Genomic DNA, 20,882 nt, shown 5'->3' with positions numbered 1-20,882 from the left:
ACAAACATGCAGGCAAAATACAATACGCATAAAATAAAAATAAATGAATTATTTTTTTTTTTTAAAAAGCTGGAGTTGAGGCTGCTTTAAGAGAAATGGCAAGGTTGTCACTACAAGAGACAAGGAATAGATGCTTGAACCAGAACTGTAGGTGAGGGAGCATTGGGGACCCTATGATAGCCAGTTTTATGTCAACTTGACACAAGCTAGAGTCATCAGAGGGGAAGGAGACTCAATTGAGAAAAAGCCTCTATAAGATCAGTCTGCAGGCAAGCCTGTAGGGCACTCTTTTTTTTTTTTTTTTGGAGCTGAGGACCGAACCCAGGGCCTTGTGATTGCTAGGCAAGCGCTCTACCACTGAGCTAAATCCCCACCCCCTAGGGCACTCTCTTAATTAGTAATTGATTGCTGGAGGAGCCCATCGAAGGTGGGGCCATCTCTGAGCTGGTGATCCTGGGTTCTATAAGAAAGCAGAATGAGCAAGCCATGGGGAGCAAGCCAGTAGGCAGCACCACTCCATGGCGTCTGCATCAGCTCCCGCCTCCAGGTTCCTCCCTGTTTGAGTCCCGCCTTCCTTCAACAGTGGGCTACAATGTGAAAGCACATGCCGGAATAATCCCTTTCCTCTCCAAGTTGCTTTTGGTCGTGAGGTTTCATCACAGCAATAGTGACCCTCCTACCTAAGACACCTGCAGGCTGACACCCTGTTTATTTAATGGAGCTGGAGCCAAGAGGACTGGGACGTGGGAAGGAGGCAGGAGAGACTGGTGTCTGGGCTGGCAGCAAGGGGTAGGGTAGATTGAGGTCAGGGAGTAACCCCATTCCAACTTGGGGTGGCAGAAAGGTCAAGGTCAAGGGTGCTTTCTGACAGAAACTCAGCCCAAGAGACAAAGGACTGAGTTAGTCCTTGTCCCTCAGAATAGATGAGGAAAGGCCAAACAGTTGGGTGACATCCCATCAAGATACAGCAGCTGGTGGAAAGGCCAGACATTGTCTGGGACATTCATGGGACTGTGAGGCAGGATAAAAGAAAGGACAGAGCCAACCTGCCTGGGGAACAGAGAAAACCCGCACTTTCTCTCAAGCCAAAGAAATTGATGCAGGGTTTGTTTTTTATTTCCAAATCATAAATTGCTACTTATGGCTGTCTGAGCGGAGGGTATGGCTGAGTGGCACGTACTGAGCATTTGGTGCGCCTGGCGTTGGAGAAAGGCAAGACAAGTAGATCCCAAGAGGGCGAGATTGCCCACATAGGGTAATGCCCACAGGGTAGAATTCAGCCTTGCTAAAAGGAGCTTTGTTGGACACAGAACATGTTTATGGTGTACATTTGAGAGAAGTAGATTGCAGGCTAAAAGTTGGCTTAGTGGGCGAAATGATTGCCGTGCAAGCATGAGGACTTGGGCCCTAATCCTTTGGGCCCACATAAAGCTGGATGCAAGAGAACACCTCTGTAGTCCCAGAGTTCTACCTCCCAAATGTTGACATTCAACGACACACCCTCCTGGGTGCAGTGCCTTGCCCAGTTATGTGATTTGGTTTTTTTTTTTTTTTTTTTTTGACATTGGGTGTTATGTTTTGTATCCTAAGACACTCAGAACCTTCTATGCAATCAAGGATCACTGTTGATTTTTCTGCCTCCACCTCCCAAGTGCTGGGATTATAGCTGTTCACCCCAGAGCTGGGTTTATTAAAGTGGTACCAAGCAGCAAACACAGGGCTTCGTGTTTGCACTACTCCTTGGCATCTGCATCAGTTCCTGCCTCCAGGCAAGCTAGCCCTCTATGGACTGGGCTCCATCTCCAGTCCTCAAATGAACATTCTTCCGATGAGGTTTCCTCTAATGTTGGGAGGCATCTAACAAGTAGGATAGGATCTCTATTCTCCAGAAGCTTGAAGCTTGTACACCACCAGAGAAGACAGCCATTAAACAGGCGCTGAGATGATAGGAAAAAGGATTCGAGAGGTTTAGATCCCACCAAAGGGGTCAGGGGAGAGCACTCAGGCAGAGTAAACGCAGGGCTTTTTGAGGGGAAAGTCTGTAGTTCTAAACAAAACCCAGAGTGATGTCCAGCTCTCACTTCAAAACAGATTGTTCAGAGGCCTGTGGCCTTCAGAAAGCTGTGCACAGCAAGTCACTTCTCAGAGAAGCAAAAGAGGCAAGGCGTGGAGGTGCGTGCCTGCAATCTCAGTACTTCGGAGGTAGAGGCAAGAGGATCGGCAGTTCGGGGCTGGGGATTTAGCTCAGTGGTAGAGCGCTTACCTAGGAAGCGCAAGGCCCTGGGTTCGGTCCCCAGCTCCGGAAAAAAAGAACCAAAAAAAAAAAAAAAAAAAAGAGGATCGGCAGTTCAAGATCAACCTGTTACCCAGTTGTGTTCAAAGCCAGCTGGGCTAAATGAGACCCTGTCTCAAGTTGCTCAATAAAGATAGTCTGGGTATGGTGATGCACACCTTTAATCCTAGCACTCACGAAGCAGACGCAAGGGGATCTCTGAGTTCCAGGCTAGCCTGGGCTCGAAAAACAAAACAAAAAGAAAAAGAGACAGCTTGAGCGTTGTGGTACATTTCTTGGGATTATCAGAACTCAGGGAGCAGAGGTAGTAGGATCGCTGTGTGTTCTGGGACAACCTGGTCTACATAGCCATTTCTAGGGCAGTAAAGGCTACATAATGACACCCTGTCTAAATAAAATAAACAAAAATATTTGTTTACAACAAATATATTTACAACATTTTCTCTACAAAGTTGCAAGAATAGAAGTAAACTTTAGTTACAAACTGTGCACATTTTCTGTTCATAGTTTTATTACGAATAAAATCACCGTTAAAAGGCGCAGAGAGCAAACCCGAACACGCAAAGAACGTAGCCCGCGCGTGCGCGCCAAGGGGCGGAGCCCGGGCCGCCTGAGCCCCTTCTTTCTCTTTGTCCCTCCCACTTCCGCGGGCACCCAACCATGCGTCCCCTGCGTGCTGACGTCAGGCGCGTGCCCCTGTCCGGCAGCCGAGGAGGCCCCGCGCAGTGCTGCCAACGCCCCGGCGGAGAAGCTGAGGTGAGTGCGGGGCCCGAGTAGCCTCCCTGCGGGAGCGTCTTCTGCGCCGCCCGGTCCCCTTCCCATGTCCCCCGTCCTCCCTCGGTTCTCGTGGACGCTCGCGGGCGGGGACATCCCGGTGCTTGCGGGCGGCGGGCCGCGAGGGAGGGATTGCCGGGTTCGCGTGCGCCCGCCGGCCCGGGTTCTGAGGGGAACGAGGCGGGGTCGCGGCCAGGTTTGGGGCCGGAATGGCGGCGAGGCGCGGCCCGGGATGGCGGCGGCTGAGGGCACAGCCCGGCCGAGCTGTCAGCGGCGGCGAGAGGACCGGGCACACCCATCCCACACGTTCCCCTCCCCCTCCGGCTGCCCGCGGGCTCTAGAGGCCCCGGGGCGCGGGGTGGGGGGACGTATGGTCAGGACCGGGGTCGGAGGCCGGGGGCTGTCTCTGCGCTGTGGGCCTCGACTTCCTGCTTCCCGGGCTCCGCCGCGGACGCGTTGCGGCTGGCGGGGGAGGGGAGCGGAACTGCGGCCGCAGGGCCGGGCCGGGGCCGAGGTGACGGACCGGGCGGCTCTGCGCCTGCGCCCCTCGGCGATCTCCTGTCCCGCGCCGCGTCCTCTCCTGCCCCGCGGCTCCGGGGGCTCTCCTGACGGGGCCAGCCTCTTTGCCTTCCGGGACCTGCCTAAGTACCTCCCGAAACCCCGCCTGGCCACTTACTCAGTTCCTCATTACTAGCAGGAAAATTTCTTTGTTGACTGCTACTATTATTATTATATATTTTTAAATTCCTCTTTCCACCCCTTTAACTCCGGGAGATATTCAGTGTGGAAGATTACGTCATCGCAGCATAAGGGGTGAAAGTTTTAACTCCTACAAGTCAGGGCTCACCAAATTAAGACAGCATCTTGTGGCCTTAGTGGGTCACTCCACCCAGCACATCAGTTCAGAGTAAGGTGTAAGGTGGCTTTTTTTTTTGTTTTTGTTTTTGTTTTTTGTTTTTTGTTTTTTGTTGAAATCCTGTTGTCTGTCTCCAGACTGCCTGAGATGCACCTGAAATACGGAAGGTTCAAAATCTTAGGTTTAGGGTATTTTTGGTCAGGGAATACACACTGTCTGCAGTCACTTGTGTAGGTATGAACTTCAAAGGGCCCCTTGGCTGTACTCGGGTGAATTTTAAGGAGCAGTTCTTTGCCACACTAGTTGTGACTTAGCTGATGTAAAGAACCCAAATTCAGTGCATGGTTTGAAGAGTGAGCTGAAAAGAGAATTTAGTTATACACCTGATTTGTCTTTGTTAGGATTGCAGCTTCAAAGTTGCATGCTTTAGTTTTACCATGAAGAATGGCTTTTGGATTTTTTATCTTGAGACAGGGTCTCCATAGGTAGTGGTGGTTAACCTTGAATTTAGAGGGACCTTCCCTCTAGTCTCTGCCTCTCAAGAGCTGGGATTACAGGCATGAGCTACTTAAATTGCTACCCTTGTTTTTAATTTTTTTTTTTTTTTTTTTTGGTTCTTTTTTTCGGAGCTGGGGACTGAACCCAGGGCCTTGCACTTCCTAGGTAAGCGCTCTACCACTGAGCTAAATCCCCAGCCCCTTGATTTTAATTTTTAACCCTAAAAACTTGAGTAATACTTTTAGATCACTAGAATTGTGTGTCCTTTGATTATAGTATACACTAGTGTTGAAGTATTCTTCAACATTGCAAAACAAATGAGATCCAGTGTGTAGCACATCCCTGTAAGGGTGGCTCGTATTTGAACAAGACTTTTCCCATTATTGCTCGTTTGTATAGAAAACAGTATTGTTTGTTAAACACTGGCGTGGTGGATTCAAATAGGCTTTCTGTAGTTTGTAGGTGTGGAGCTTGAATCGTCCCAAATAATTTGTTATGCTTCATGTGACATCTAGGAATATAAAATTGGAGAGTACTTATCTACTATTGTGTTTTTTAAAGCCTATATTTAAAAAGTTTACATGTGTACCAATTTGTATTTTTTTTCCCCTTTTTTTATTGAACTAGTCTGGGCTGGTGAGATGGTACAGTGGATAATAACACTTGTCAGACAGGCCCGACTGCCTTAGTTGGGTCCCCCAGAACCCAAGGTGGAAGGAGAGAATCTGCTCAGGAGGCAGAGGCAAACTCTCTGAGTGTGAGGCCAGACTCGTCTACACAGCCTGTCTTGAAAAAACAAAAACAAAATCTGTCTTCTGATCTTCACACTCTTGCCACATGCATGTGTACACATAAATGCACACAATAATAATAAAAATTAAAAACACAATTAGTTTGAATTTGTAAGTTTTAGACAAGGCAAGGACATAAGAGATTGGTAACTGAGTATTTGAAAGGAGTATTTTTTAAACAGTAATTTGTTCAAGACCCAAAATTGCCTTCTATTCTGTTAAACACTTGTTTAAATTCAAGATATTTTCATATTGAGACAGTACCTGTGCTTAGTAAACACATTCCCTGCACCAGTAATCCATGTAAGCCCATCAAGACTAAATCCCCAAGTTTACAAAGTTTACAAATCTTTACAAAAGATTTGTTTTCTTAGGAATATTTTTGCACTTGAAATGTTTTACAGATTGTTTTATTTCAGATTTTCACACATCTATGCAAAATATTTTATATTTTGACCATACTCATCCCTATTTCCCTCCTCTGCCCCTCAGCATGTCCACCTCCCAAGTCTTACTCTTTTTTATGACCCACTGAGTCTAATTTATGCTGCCCCACTCTTCATCTTAAGATCTATGAAACATTTCTAGTTATTTTTACTGCTAAATTTTTTTTGGTGGGGGGAAGGAAAACTGTATTTTGTCTTTTTGGAGGAGCATTGTTGGGGCTTGGAAACAGGTCAAACATCTTTGATTTATAGGGCTATAATTTAAATGGTTCTTGTTTTAGCTTCAGTTTTTTTTTTTTTTTTTTTTTTAAGAGGATAAGGAGCATTTAATTACTTTAGGCTACAAGATCTCTTATGAAGGGGAGCAATTCATATTGGGTGCATTTTTCTCCCATAAACAGCTCTCTATAGTCCTCAATGTAAAAGGACTATTCTTTATTTCTGTGATACTGCCTTTTCAGTCTTTGCAAAATGTTTGCTGCCAGTTTCCCCTGATGGAACATAAGTAAGTCCTGGGGAAGTCAGGGCTTTGACTTGTATGGTTATTCTGTATCCCTGGCACCTAGGATACGGCCATCCATATGGTGGGGTTTAATAAACATTTGCTGACTGACTGAGGGTTACTCATTTACTGCATATCTTATAGGCCCTTGTGTTTGTTTCCTTAGATTTGTTTACTTATGTGCCTGGTCATCTATATCCAAATCTTAGACTCAACTGAAACTTGCTAAGCTCTTCTTGCTTGACCTTATCCATCTGTTTAGTACAGTGTTGTCTGCAGGTGCACTATCTGGAAAATTTGCCATCAATTAGAAAGTCATCTGGTAATTATTCTTTTATTCTCCTAAAACAAATCCAGACTTAACCTCAGTTTCCTCATCTTCCTGTATTACTGTGTTTGCAAATAGTAGCTTATTCCTGCCCCCTTCTTCCTCGTGCCGTGTCAGGTTTCCTGGTCATGTGATGTTTTGCCCCTTGTGAGTTTCTACTTTTAGTTGCTCATCTCTTCTGTCCAAAGTATTTTTACTGAAGCTTTTTTTGTTAGTGCTATTTCATTTGGTCTGCCACTGCTGGTGTTAGTTTAGGGTGTCAAGAGTTTCTCTTCACTAGTTACCCTGGGACATTGGTCTCAGACTATTTATTCCATGAAGAGATTCTAAATGTTTTGTCACCTACATGGTATCCTTCCTTGCAGTTGAGAATAATTAATCTGGCCAAGGAAGCACATCCCTATAATCTTAACCCTTAGAAAGTACAGAAGGATCTGGAGGAAGTTTAAGGCCAACTTTGGTGACATGCAGTTCTAGCCTAGTCTGAATTCATGAGACTGTGTCTCAAAAAAAAATCAGTTTTTAATTTTAAAAATTAGAGTTTCCTAAGTGACCAAAGTTAGCCTTGAACTTTCCTTACTTTTATCTCAGTTTCTTTCGGTAGCTAGGGTTACAGACCTGAGCTACTAGGCTCAGCTTAGAATTAGTGTTGTGTCTATTTAGATTTATTTTGTGTGAATAAGTATTGTGTCTGTTTGTGCATATATATGTGAACTGTGTGTGTCTGGTGTCCACAAAGGTGAGAAGATGTGATTGGATCCCCTGGCACTAGAATTACTGCTGGTTGTGCGTGCCAGGAACTAACCTGGGTCTTCTGCAAGAGTAACAAGTCATCTTAAAAGAGGTCTGTCTGCCCAGCATGATCATTTTCTTTACAACTTAATACCCTAGCATTAGTTGCAGTGTTAGTACACTGTCACAGAGCGAGAACCAGAGAGTGTTGGCTGTGTTGCTCATTACTTTTCTTTAACACTTTCTACTTCTTACATAGCATTTTCTTGAGACTCTTCATTTCCGTTTGTTGCTTAAATTCTGCTGCTGTGTGTTCTTGAGCTGCTGCTGCTTAGAGTGGTTAGAAGCATAGATTCTGGAAGCAGACTGAGTTGAAAGCCTTGATCTGTCATTTATTAGCCATGTGCAATTTTAGGTCATACCTTGTGACTTCAGTTTATCCTTTGAAAAATGAGGCTAGTGAGCCTGGCAGGTAACTCACGACTGTAATCCCAGCGTTTAGAAGGAGGCGGTGGGAAGATGAGTTTAAGGTCATAAGTCTTGGCTGTAAGAGTTAGATGGCAGTCTGAGCTACATAAGACCTATCTCAAATAAAAATGGAAACAAAAAATGAGGCTAGTAACAGCACCTGCCTCATAGTGTGGAAGATTGTATCAGTTATGTACATGACCTACTTTTAAGACTAGTTACCTGCAGGCAGAGCTGTGTAGGTGTTTGCTTTCACTGTTACTATCTCTTAGGCCCTTTTACAAACCCTTGACCTTTAGAAACTGTTTATTTCACAGGTAACTGTCTCTCCTACAGACTTATCTTCTGAATCCTAAAAAAATTCCAGGTGGAGATTGTTATCTCTTTTACACCCCCCCTTTCCCCACTGTCACAGAACCAAATACTTGCAGGGGCTGCAGATGAGGCCCAGAATAGTTATTAATGTGGCCCAGCACAAAATTGTAAACATGACTTAAAAATCGGAGAGTGTGTGTGTGTGTGTGTGTGTGTGTGCGCGCGTGCGCGCTTGTGTTTGTGTGTTTGAGAGGGGGAGGGAGAGCTAGGGAGAGGGAGAGACTGAGAGATTAAAATTAAATTGTGTAGGGTTGGGGATTTAGCTTAGTGGTAGAGCGCTTGCCTAGCAAGTGCAAGGCCCTGGGTTTGGTCCCCAGCTCCAAGAAAAAAAAAATTGTGTATTTGTAGGTACATTCCTGTCACAGCTCATGTGGAGTTAAGAGGACAACTTTGACTTTGTCAGGTCTGTCTTATGGCATCAATATGGGTTCTGGCAATTGAACTCAGATTATTGGGTAGAAACTATTATCCTCTGAACTATCCAGTTAGTATTTATTTCTTTGAGACAGGGTCTCCTGAATCCCAAGTAGGCCTTGAAATCATTGTGCAGTTACATGTTGTTTTCTGGTTTTTCTGCTTCTACCTCCCAAATACTAGGATTAGAGGTATATACTACTATGCTATGTTTATGTGGGTATTGGAGATCAGGGCTTCATGAATGTTGGGTAAGCACTCTGTCAACCAAGCAGCATCCCTAGCACATAACCCATTTTAAGAAAAAATATTTAGGGGCTGGAGAGATGGCTCAGCAGTTAAAAGCACCGTCTATTCTTCCAAGATCCTGAGTTCAGTGAGTTCAATTCCCAGCACCCACATGGTGGCTCACAACCATTTATAATGGGATCTGATGCCCTCTTCTGTCATGAAGGCATATGTACAAATAGAGCACTCATACACGTAAATGAATGAATGAATGAATAAATGAGTAAAAAAAATAATCTGGTGGTCACAGTGGTGTAAGCCTTGATCCCAGCATTTGAGAAGAAGCAAAGGCAAATCTCTTTTGAGGCCAGCCTGGTCTCCATTGAGAGTTATAGGATACCCAGACTACATAGTGAAACTTGGTCTCTAAAACAACAACAAACCACATTTATTTACTGTGTTATGTGCATGTGTGCATAAGTGGAGGTCAGAAAACAATTTAGAAAATTAGCTCTTTTCTTGCCCAAATGGGTCTGGGTATATAATTAGGCTGTCCAGCTTTTGAGGCAACCACCTTTGCCTTCTGAGCCATCTCCCTGGCCTATAACTGCCATTTTTTAAAGGCACCTGAGTGTCCTCAGAGTTTGGTTTGTAAGGAACCTTGAGCCAATCTCCCAGATAATAAGGATGATTATAGTTTTATCCTCTGAGAATGATAGCAGAGTGGCTCTACACTTGTTTAACTTCAAAGCTCTAGGTTAGGATTAGGAAAAGAGCTTTTCTCTCTCTCTCTCTCTTTTTTTTTTTTGGTTCTTTTTTTTGGAGCTGGGGACCGAACCCAGGGCCTTGCGCTTCCTAGGTAAGCGCTCTACCACTGAGCTAAATCCCCAGCCCCAAGAGCTTTTCTCTTATTAGAGCAATACCAGTTAATATTTTTCCAACAAAACGGCTTGTTGTTTAAGATTTTTTTCTAAGAATGATGATCCTTTAATCAGGATTTGGTCAGATAATCTTTAACTGTGTACAGAAACGGGGTGGAGAGAAGGCTTAGCAGTTAAGAGCACTGACTGCTCTTCCAGAAGTTCTGAGTTCAATTCCCAGCAACCACATGGTGGCTCACAACCATCTGCAATGGGATCCGATGCTCTTTTCTGGTGTGTTTGAAGACAGTGACAGTGTATCATATATATAAAAATAAATAAACCTTAAAAAAAAGTGTACAAAAACCTTGAGATTCTCTTAGTACTATCACAGTCAAAGCCACTATTATATACAGTGATGTCACCCGATGCTCTGAACAGGCATTTTTACAATGAGGGTTGGCATTTCATATTAGCATGTTGTTTAATGACTTCATAAGTTGACCTTGACTTTGAGGAAATGAAAATGGCAGAATTATCAGTTTAAAAGTCCACTGTGGGGGCTAGAGAGAGCTGACTTAATGGGTTAAGCACTGGCTGATTTTTTTTTTCTCCACAGTATCAGAATTTGGTTACCAGCACTTGTGTGACTCAAAGTTACCTTTAACTTTAGCTCCTAGAACACCTACACATATGTGTGCATTCATCACTCACACACACACACACACACACACACACACACACACACACACACAATCTTTTTTTCTTTTTGAAGATCATGATTTTAGTGTCACTGTAACACCTTATTTGACACACTATCAAAACTAATTTTAGGGGGTTGGAGAGCTAGCTCAGTGGTTAAGAGCCCTGGCTTTTCTTCTAGAGGACCCAGGTTAGTCCTAGCCTCTACATACCAGCTCTAGTTCCTGGGGCTCTAGTGCCCTCTTTTGGAAAGCCTCTGTGGGTGCTACATACTCATGGTATAGGCAAAACAATGGCATACACAAAATAAAAATTAAATACCAAAACAATTTTAGTGGATCAGGTTCTAACCTTTGTCTAATTTAGAAGGGATTTAGGGATTGAGAGGATAGCTCAGTGTGTAAATCAGGGGTGAGGACTTTCAGTGGTCATGGTATCCCATCTGTAATACAGCTTGAGAGAGAAGTAAGAGATGTGATCTCCAGAGCAAGCTGATTAGCAAGACTAGCACATTAGTAAGCTCTGTTTGACCGAGACTCTGCCTTAGTATATAAAGGTGGAAGGAGGGATAGAGGAGGGTTTTCAGGTATCAACCTCAAGTGTCTTCGTCCACATGAAACATGCATATACACATATGTACGTACCACACACAGGAAACTGAGAAAAGAAAAGGGAGTTAAGTATGTATTGATAGTGGAAAGGGAGGAAGATAGAAATGAATTCAGGTTTTCCCACATCGTTGAATTTGTGCTGAGTTTGGAACTGTGCCAACATCGGGGAATCCCTCCTCTCGAGAACCAGTGCTTTCCTTCCACATCAGTAAAGTTTGGGAGACATTCTGTTAGTGAGGCATTCCTCCATCCAAAACAGTGAAATATTCTGTGTGCTGTCAATGTATTTTAACAGAAATGTAAAAGAAAGTTGTAAATTTTTATGCAGTTTGGTATGGCATTACAAGTCACTAGAAGTACATAGTAACCAAAAAAATGCACACACTTTCCATCTCCAGCACCTTCAGCTTTCTGTGCTTGGTCTGTTTGGCTTCTCCATATTTTTCTGTGTTTTTCCTATTCTACCACAAAGAGGTGCCTTCTCCCCTTTTCAAAGACAACCCCATGTATCTTCTAGCTTTTGTTCTTTACCTTTTATACCTTGGATTTATCACCTTCAACCTTCCCATCAGCCTTTGTTTGGGCAACACTATGATGTAGGTGATGAGCACAGGATATATGCTTTGATTTATCTGAGGGTGACTTTTATTGTTGCATCCAATTTCTTTTTGTTTCTTTATGCAGATAGCAATAGATCAGGAAGCTAGAGGAATATATTATAAAGAGTTTTGAATCTAAGGAACAAGTTTTGACTTGATGCATATCTAAACCATTCTCACTGTCTTAATTTAGGAACATCAGTATCCTTTGAGTGACAGTCACAGTTCCAAGTGTTGGTGGTAGAGCAGTGACTGAAAAAGTCTGTCATAAAATGTACGTGGGGGTGTGTGAGTTGGAGGTAAGGGTTTGGAGAAAAAGAGGTGGGTAAGACTTGGTAGCATGTCTTTACCTACTGAGCCGTCTCCTAGGCTCCATCCACTATGGCTGTCTTCCCTCCCTCTCTACTTTTCCTCCCTCCTAGGTTGACCTCAAGTTCACTGTTGAGCTAAGTATGAATTTGAACTTGTAAGTTTTCTTCCCCCACCTTCCAGGCTCAGGGTTTTGGGTTTTGCAACCATGCTGTTTTGTGTGGTGCTCGAGATTGAACCTCAGCTTTGTGTACTAGGCAACCACACTACCATCTGAGCCATGTTTCAACCCTTAGCTTTCTTTGAATCGGCAGCCTTTACCTGATACATCGTCTAACTGAAGATTTATTTTTTTCTAGACTATTTATTCTGTCTTTGCTACTGTTTTAAACAGCTTTGGCATTTGTTTATAATATATTAGCAATGTGAAAATATAATGATTTAACAATTTTGTTTAAAGCTAGTAAAGGTGATATATGTTGAGCATTCTAGCATTGTATATAATATAGTGCAGTGTGTGTAGCCAATAAGTTACTGAAGGCCTTTGAAGACAGTTTCTGCCTTACCCAGTGTAACTGCAGTTCCAGGTGATTGGATACCTTTTTCTGGCTTCTACAGGCACTAGGCTCACACATGGTGCAGATATACATGCAGGCAAAACACCCATACTAATTAAATTTTTAAAAATAATTAACTTTTGAAAAAAGAGACAAAACTAGACAAAGCCAAAGTAAAAGCTGTAAGTAAGCTTGCTGACTTGCGTAGTTAATCTAACAAGCCCGTTACAATAGAGGTTTACTTTCTAATTTATGTCCTGGTAGATCAGATTTTTTAGTTGTTTATTTATTTTTGAGACTAATTGTTATTATTTGTAATTTTGTTGTTTATTTTGGTTTTTTTTTGAGGCAGACTTTCTCTGTAGTGCTTGCTGTTTTAGAATATAACCATACTTTTGGCTACTTTATTGGGTTCTTTTCCTACTATCATCCTACTCCACTTTTATCCTTTCCAACTCCCCAACACTATGTAGGAGAGAAGGAAGGTTAGAGGGGAAATGGACTTCCTGCTCACTAAGGGTGTTGAGTTCCTTGGGGCAGTTTTGATCTTTGCAGTTAGGATAGCTCTAGCCAGCAACCAACCAGCAACTGCAGCAGCAGCAAGGACAGCAGCAGGGGGTTGGGGGTGGGGATCAGCAGCTGCAGCAGCCTCTCAGGGCCCTAGCATTTTTATACATCTCCAGAGTCCCCAGAATTCCAAATGTAAACTGTCTGAAGCTGGCATAGTAACACCCCTCTACCAGAGCAGGAGGCAAATCGCAGTCTGCTGCTGTAGACAGTCTGAAGCAGCCCCATATCCCACACCTGGGATGAAAACAAAAACATATTCACAAAACATTTCGGTGTTTTTTTTTGTTTTTTTTGTTTTTTCTTTTTTTCCGGAGCTGGGGACCGAACCCAGGGCCTTGCGCTTCCTAGGCAAGCGCTCTACCACTGAACTAAATCCCCAACCCCATTTCGGTGTTTTTAAAGAAATCAAAATTCATTGGAACTCACTCTTAGACCAGACTGACCTTGAACTCAGATCTGCCTGCCTCTGCCTCCCAAGTCCTGATATTGAAGGCATGTGCCACCATGCCTGGCTGATAACAATGTTTAAAGGTATTAAACCTTTTTATTTATTTTTTTCTTGCTCCATATTATATTATTGTGACCGATAACAGTGTTTAAAGGTATTAAACCTTTTTATTTATTTATTTTCTTGCTCCATATTAGATGTGTGAGAGAGAAAGAGGAGGCTACTTTCAGAGAACATAACTTAGAATGAATGAAAGTTGGGGATAAGGTAGCTTGATCATATGCTTTATTCAGTGGGTGAATACCTACTTACTGTGTGGCTGGTGTTCTGGACATAGAGTAGAGTCCTTGTCCTTTAGAATACAATGGGAAGAATGTTAATTTAGTATTTTGTTGAATGGGGAGTGAATATGCACCTACTATAGCACAGGGAATCAGTTTGCTCCTTCTATCACCTGGGCCCAGGGATAGAACTCAAGTTGTCAGGCTTTGCAGCAAGTATATTTACTGAACTGTCTTGTTGGATCTGTCTCTTTTACTGCAGCAGTACAAATAAATAAGATAATTAAAGATTACAACCATATTATAGGGAAAATAAACTGGGTGCTATAGAGTGTAAGGAGGTATATTTGTTATTGCTGTGATATGACCAATACCACTTACAGGAGAAAGGAAATATTTGGGTGTTTGGTTCCAGAAGGCTTAAAAGTCCACTGGGAAGAATAGCAGCAGCAGGCAGCACGGTGTCTGGAGCAATAAACTCAGAGCTCACATCTTAAACCACAAACAGGAAGTAGAGAATGAGGAAACTAGGAAATCTGTAATCTTTCCCTCCCCCCCACATACTTCCTCCTGCAAGGCCATACCTCCTAAACCTCCCCACACAGTGCCACCAACTGGGGACCAAGTCTTCAAAGTTCTGACCTGTGAAACACATTCTCATTCAAACCACACCGGAGGAGACAGACTTTGGATTGGATAGTCAGAAAATTTCCTGATGATTGATTTGGACTGAAGTGTGAGGGAGAATCTGCAAGAACAGTGGGAAGGAGGCTAGAGAGTCGACTCAGTGGTGAAGAATACCTGCTGCCCTAGCAGAGGACCAGGGTTCAATTCCCAGTACCCATGTGGTGACTCAAAACTGCCTACAATTCCAGTCTCAGGAAGGCAGCTTGGCATGTTTGAATACATGTGAGGCCTAAAGCATGGAGAGCAAAGGAAAAAGGATGAAAAAATTAGAGCCAAGAAGGGCCTTGCTGTGGAAGCTGTCTTTGTTTGGGCTGTGATAGAGAAATACTGAGGACTAGCTAATAGCAGAAGCTAAGCTCCCATTGTCTGGAAGGTGGGATGTGCAAAGATCCAGGTGCTGGCAGGTTGTGGTTTTGTGGGGCTGGCTTTCAAGTAAACAGATGGTGCTTTCTTGTTGATCTTATTCACCGGTTAATGCTTAGTCCTCTTCCCAAAGGCTTCTGATGCCATTGCCACAGGATTTAGGGTTTTGTCATGAGATTTGAGGGATTCATTTATTGTAACCTTGCTGCTTTCTGTCAACCTCAGCTGAGGTAAATGCAGGTGTTACCTGAGTTCTGTTATTGGGTGTGTGCATGCACACATGCGCCTGCCTGCCTGCCTGCCTGCCTGCCTATGGTGTTTTGCCTGTATATCTGTTTGTGAAGGTGTTGGATCCCATGGAACTGGAGTTATAGCTACTTGTTAGCTGCCATGTAGGTGCTGGGAATTGAACCTGGATCCTCTGGGAGAGCAGTCAGTGAGTGCTTTTAACTGTTGAGCCATCTCTGTAGCTCTAATTCACATTTTTAAAATTAGAATTTGTTGGGCTGGAGAGATGGCTCAGCGGTTAAGAGCACCCGACTGCTCTTCCAGAGGTCATGAGTTCAATTCCCAGCAACCACATGGTGGCTCACAACCATCTGTAAAGAGATCTGATGCTCTCTTCTGGTGTATCTGAAGACAGCTACAGTGTACTTATATATAATAAATAAAATAAATCTTTAAAAAAAAATTAGAATTTGTTTTTTTCATTTTATGTGAGTGCACTGTCGTTCTTTTCAGACACACCAAAAAAGGACATCAGATGCCATTACAGGTGGTTGTGAGCCACCATGTGGTTGCTGGGAGTTGAACTCAAGACCTCTGGAAGAGCAGCCAGTGCTCTTAACTGCTGAGCCATCTCTCTAGCTCCCAATCCACATTTTTTTGAGGTGGGAAGATGTACCTTTGATCCAGGCCACACCTTCTAGTTGCAGATTATATAAAGGACATGGAAGATGCTTTTGCTCTTTGCCCACTTGTTCTCACTGGCAAGTCCATTCCTTTACAGGCATGAGTGCTTACCTCAGGATTCTGATGTATACTAAAGACCTGAATCATCTGGCCTTTAGTGGGTGTGTGGATGAACAGTTACTGGATCTTGGGCCATCTGTTGATAGACAGCCATTGTTGGACTAACTAGACCACAGCTTGCTAACTAGTCTAATAAATACCCTTTCTTGTTCCTCTGTTTGTCTATCTGGATAGATAAATATTCCTCTAGAGAACCTAATACAGATTTTGGTACCAGAAGTAGTTCTAGAGCAATGGAAGAATAGGGTGAATATTTTAAATATTTACAACACCTCAGGTTATTGAAACCTTTCCCGAAAGCTGAGAGAGTACTGAAAACCCATGATAGGAACTAATTTTTTTATAAACTTGAGACAAATGCATATATTATACCAAGTCACCAATTTCAAGATACAAAGGATTTGGTGACTGTATATAAAACTTTCTAGCATCTCTGGATAAATTGGTAAAGGAAAAAACCTCACTCTGTGATAAAATTAGCTCGCTTCTAGCATCTCAGAATATAGTGGAGGATAACGATAAACTCAGTAGTAGGCTCTAGATGCACACTTACAGGTTTCTAAGTGTGTCCTGGAGGAGAATCTTCTATAGTCACGGAGCTCTCAAATTGTGGAAAATGAAACCAAAGTTCTCATAAGACTGGCTGAGTTACAGTGAAAATTCAAGTCCCAGACAGTTAAAGTAAGGGCATTAATTGATAGAGTGAGATTCTGAAATTTAGGATGGAGATATGTGGGAGGACCATATTGAGGCTCAGAACTTTGAATTCTCAGATTTCTCTTGGGTTTATCTCACCTAAGGAAGTAATCCCCACCCTCAGCTGAAGATGCACTCCTACACACCCTCTAAAATACTGTCTTTTCCACCTTTGACTGGGGAAATTAATTTCATTGTCTGCTAAACCAGCAGTGGCTTTCCCTGAAGGAGATGCTAGTCAAGACAATACTGATGTCCTTCAGGGCCCTCCAATAGATGCTTCTAGACCTGTAACCAGACTTTGGAAAAGCTATTAAGTATTCTAAGCTTGGTGAGCTGTTCTGTAGGCTCTTGGAAGATAGGAATGTTGAGAGCAATGCAGATAATAGAGGTCTGGCCTGTGACGTTTCAGAAGGAAGTTTGAGAGTCCCTAAATTTTGAGTTAGGGTCATTTGCTATTTTGAGTTAAGAATTTGTGGTTTTTGGTTAGCTGGGGGTTAGCTGTAATTAACAAGATAGTAGAAGTCCTAAAGAAAAACCTTTGTTTTGCTAGGATAATTGATGGTGGTCAGTTGGGGAATTGTGTGCCATATCTGGGGCTCAGTCCTATTGGGTGATTTGGCACTCAGCAGGACCTGTAGCCAGGTCAGATTTGGTGAGTGGAAGTCCATGTTTTCAAGCTCATGTATCTCCATCTCTGTCACCCTGGTCACTCTGTTAATGAGCCCATTGTGCAATGACAGGGATGGCTGGAGAAAGTCTGACTGCAGAGATTGGGGTCATTCTTTCTACTTGATTATTTAACCCCTCTGCTAAAATCGCTTTTTAATGAGCATTTATAGGGAACACAAATATGTTCACATCCTTTGTTCATTTTGAGATTTTCTCTAATCTTTTTCACTAATTTTCCAATCATGTTCTTTCTAGTTCCTGACCATCCAGCCAGTGAATAATCACACACCTGACCATTTTTCCTTTCAAACAAAATGTATGACCATAGGCACTGCTGGAGATTGTTCCCAATGTGAAGATTTCCTCTCACCGGAGCTTTTCAGGATTATCCCAGAAAGGCTTGCTGCTGTCCACTTCTGGGTTGTGCCTGTATATGGTACAGAACCAGCTTCTCATTCTAAGATAGTAGCAGTGTGGCCTTCCCTCTTCTTCTATCCTACTGGGGATTGAACCATAGGTTATATAAGTTCAGTCAGTGTTTTACTTCTGAGTTCCAGTTGATCTTTTTAAATTACTACCTAGAAAGACATCAGTTATCAGTGATGCCAATGAGGAATATATGGAGGTGATGAATACATATTATCTTTACTCAGTAGGCTTTTTGTTTCTAGTGGGTATAAACTTTGTTCCACGCATTAGGTATGGTACAAAGTTTGGTATGTATCAGATTGTTGGGTGTTGGGATTAAAACCAAGGCTTTGTGTGTGTTAAGTGCGTTGTCTACTACTGAGCTATGTATCTCAATACCCTTTTCTTATTTATTTGAGCCCTTCCTCTCCAATCTCATGTAGACTAGCCTGGCCTTAGATATGCAGCTAGGATGGCCTAGAAAATCTGATACCCTTGCTTTTGTGTTTTGAGTGCCAGGATTATAGGCATTTGCTACCTTGCCCAGATTTTTGTTTTGACTGTTTAAAGAATTCCTGTTTACTGCTGGTTCTGAAAACTATAAAGTTTAAAACAACTCTCTATAAATGACATATATATGCAGCTTTGTTCACACACATGTAAGTTCTCATATAGCCCAGATGGGCTTGGAACTGTTTCTTTTGCTGAGATGACAGGCGAGTATTACCACGTGTTTAACGTTTAGAGTTGGAAAAGAATGTTAGGATACATATATACTAGTTTTCTGGTTTTTTTTTTTTTTTTTTTTTTTTTTTTTTTTTTTTTTTGGTTCTTTTTTTCGGAGCTGGGGACCGAACCCAGGGCCTTGCGCTTCCTAGGTAAGCGCTCTACCACTGAGCTAAATCCCCAGCCCCTAGTTTTCTGGTTTTGAGGCAAATTTGTATTCAAGTCAGAATTTTCTCCTTTCCTCTTTCTCTCCATGTAGCCTCAGGGCTGTATGTAACAGACTGTCTTGGAATTTGCTGTAATGTTCCTGCCTCTGCCTCCCAGGTACTGGGATTGTAGGTGTGAGCTACCACACCCAGTCCAGAATTTTCTTACCTATAAAATGGTGGGCTGAAATTAGTTCCTTAAAATACCTTTCATATCTAACTTAATTATTCTTTGTCTTAGTTCTTTTGAGTAATACAGGGTTAGTTCTTATGATTAATACAGTAAGTTATATTTATCCCATAGTTCAAAAAACATTTACAATGTATTGCCTGTTTGGGGAAGAAAGTATCTATGGTGGAGGTATAGAAGACTTTTATGTGAACTAGGAATATAGTTCAGTTGCTTAGAATGTAAGAAGCTCTGACATCTATCCCCAGCTATGAGGCCAGCCCAGGATACGTGAGACTCTGTCATACTTTTTGGTTTTGCTCAGTAATTCCTGAGCAGTGTTGTGCCCTTGATAGACTATTTGTATTAGCTCCTGTGTTAAGGGATGTAGAACCAAATAGGACACCTTCTAGAACACCCGCATGTAAATACGGACTGCTTCTGTAATGTGAGCACAAGTGTGAGGCCAGAGGTGATGTCCAGTGTCTTCCTCCCTTTCCGTCTTACTTTGTTTTTGAGACAGGGTCTCTCACTGACCTGGCCCTTGCTGATTTATCTAAGCTAACTGTCCAGCAAGAGATAATTCTGTCTCCTACCCAGTGCTAGGACTAATGCATGTAGATGTGCCTGCCTGCTTTTGGTATTGGGGGTGGACTTTAGGACTGCACGTTTGCTGACACTTAACCAACTGAGCCATCTTCCCATCACCACATGAGGATTGGGAGATAGTTCAGTTGCTAAAATACTTGCAAGGAAGCTTATGAGTTTGATTCCCCAGAACCCATGTTATAAAAAGCTGGTCACTGTGCTAGGTATGCCTTTAATTCCAGCACTTGGGAGGCAGAGACAGGGAATCTTTGTGAGTTTAAGCCACCCTCTTTTACATAGTGAGTTCTAGGACAGCCAGGGCTACATAGAGAAGACCACTTCCCACTCCCCTACCTGCCTCCCCCGCAAAAAAAAAAAAAAAAAAAAAAAGAGAAAAAAGAAAGAAAATAGCTGGACATGGTAGTGGTGTGTACCTGTAATCTCATCACTAAGAAACCAGAGAGTTAGGCAGAACCCTGAGCTCATTGGCCAATCAACCTAGCCCTTTGGTGAGCTTTAGGCCAATCAGCAAGAGACCTGGTCTTCCTTCCTCCTTCCCTTCCTCCCTCCCTCAGTCCTTCCTTCCCTTCTTCCCTCCCTCTCTTCCTTGAATAGTTAAGACATCTGCTGAGTACTTGGTGCTTATTATCATGGTTACAGTCCAAGAACAGTTGTGGGTTGAACTAGTAACTGACTTTGGTGATCAGAATTTTTGCTCATTAATTACTTGCTAGTCTAAATGCTGCTTTTGCTTTTTTTTTGAGACTGAGTCTCATGGACTAAGGTGGGCCTTAAGCTGCTTCTTAGCTGATGTGGCCCTTGAACTTCTGATCCTTCTGCCTCTACCTCAAATACTTTTGAGAGCATTTGTTGAGTCTAATACTCTTTTGAGGCTATCATTCATTTGGTAAAGAACATGAGGACCTGAGTTGAAGCTCCAGAACCCACATAAAAAAGTCGGTACTTTTCTACAAAAGCTTGTCTCTTCTGCTTTGTGACTATCAGGCTAATGAGAAACCTTGTTCAAAAACCGAGCTGGATGGCAGCTGCAGAATGACACTTGAAGCTGTCCTACACTTTTGCACACAGGCGCACACACATTAACAAACACACAAAGATTCCATATCTTAATTTCCCAGGTCAAAAAATTAGTGTGGGGTTGGGGGTGCGTAGGTGGCCCACTGAAGAGATGGCTCAGTAGTTAAGAACACTTATCTTGTAAAGGACCTGGGTTCTATTCTAGCGCCCATGTTGTGGTTCACAGCTGTCTCTTCTGACATCCATGGGCACCAGGCACACAACAGACATATATATGAGCAAAACACTCATACATACACCAGATTTAAAAAAATTTTTTTTGAGGGGAAGTTTATCTTAAACTTGAGGTACAATAAATTCTTGGTGCATTTGTAATTGATAGTTTGTAAAGACTGTAGTAAGAGAAGCTAAAGTGTGTGTGTCTGTGTTAGTGTGTATTGCATTCGTGTATGTGTTTACGTGTGGTCATGCATGAGCACACTCTGATGTGATTGTGGAGATCAGAGGACAACCTTGAATGTCAGTCCTTGTCTTTGACTTGGTGTTTTGTTTTTTTTTTTTTTTTGAGACGATTTTCTTGTTTACTGTTTAGCATACCACGTATGCTGTGAGCTTCTTCCTCCAACCTCCTGATGGGGCGGGCACCCTGGGGTTA

At 42.8% G+C, this 20,882-nt stretch overlaps 1 protein-coding gene across 8 annotated transcripts in view; it reads left to right on the top strand.

Moving 5' to 3' along the window:
• Positions 1 to 2,911: 2,911 nt before the first annotated feature.
• Positions 2,912 to 20,882, top strand: part of Cdc42 (cell division cycle 42) — a 38,152-nt gene continuing 20,181 nt past the window's right edge. For 2 of the 8 annotated variants that reach the window (XM_063288354.1, XM_063288355.1), the window contains exons 1-2: positions 3,056 to 3,167; positions 6,327 to 6,482. The gene's annotated coding sequence lies outside the window, so the exon portion shown is untranslated. The other 6 variants (XM_039110709.2, XM_063288353.1, XM_008764287.4 and 3 more) reach the window with 5 other exon arrangements.

The sequence above is a fragment of the Rattus norvegicus genome, chromosome 5 (genome assembly GCF_036323735.1).
Source record: "Rattus norvegicus strain BN/NHsdMcwi chromosome 5, GRCr8, whole genome shotgun sequence".
In the NCBI taxonomy this organism is placed as follows: domain Eukaryota; kingdom Metazoa; phylum Chordata; class Mammalia; order Rodentia; family Muridae; genus Rattus; species Rattus norvegicus.
Note: the sequence above shows the minus strand (reverse complement) of the source record. Positions and strands in the feature narration are given on the sequence as shown.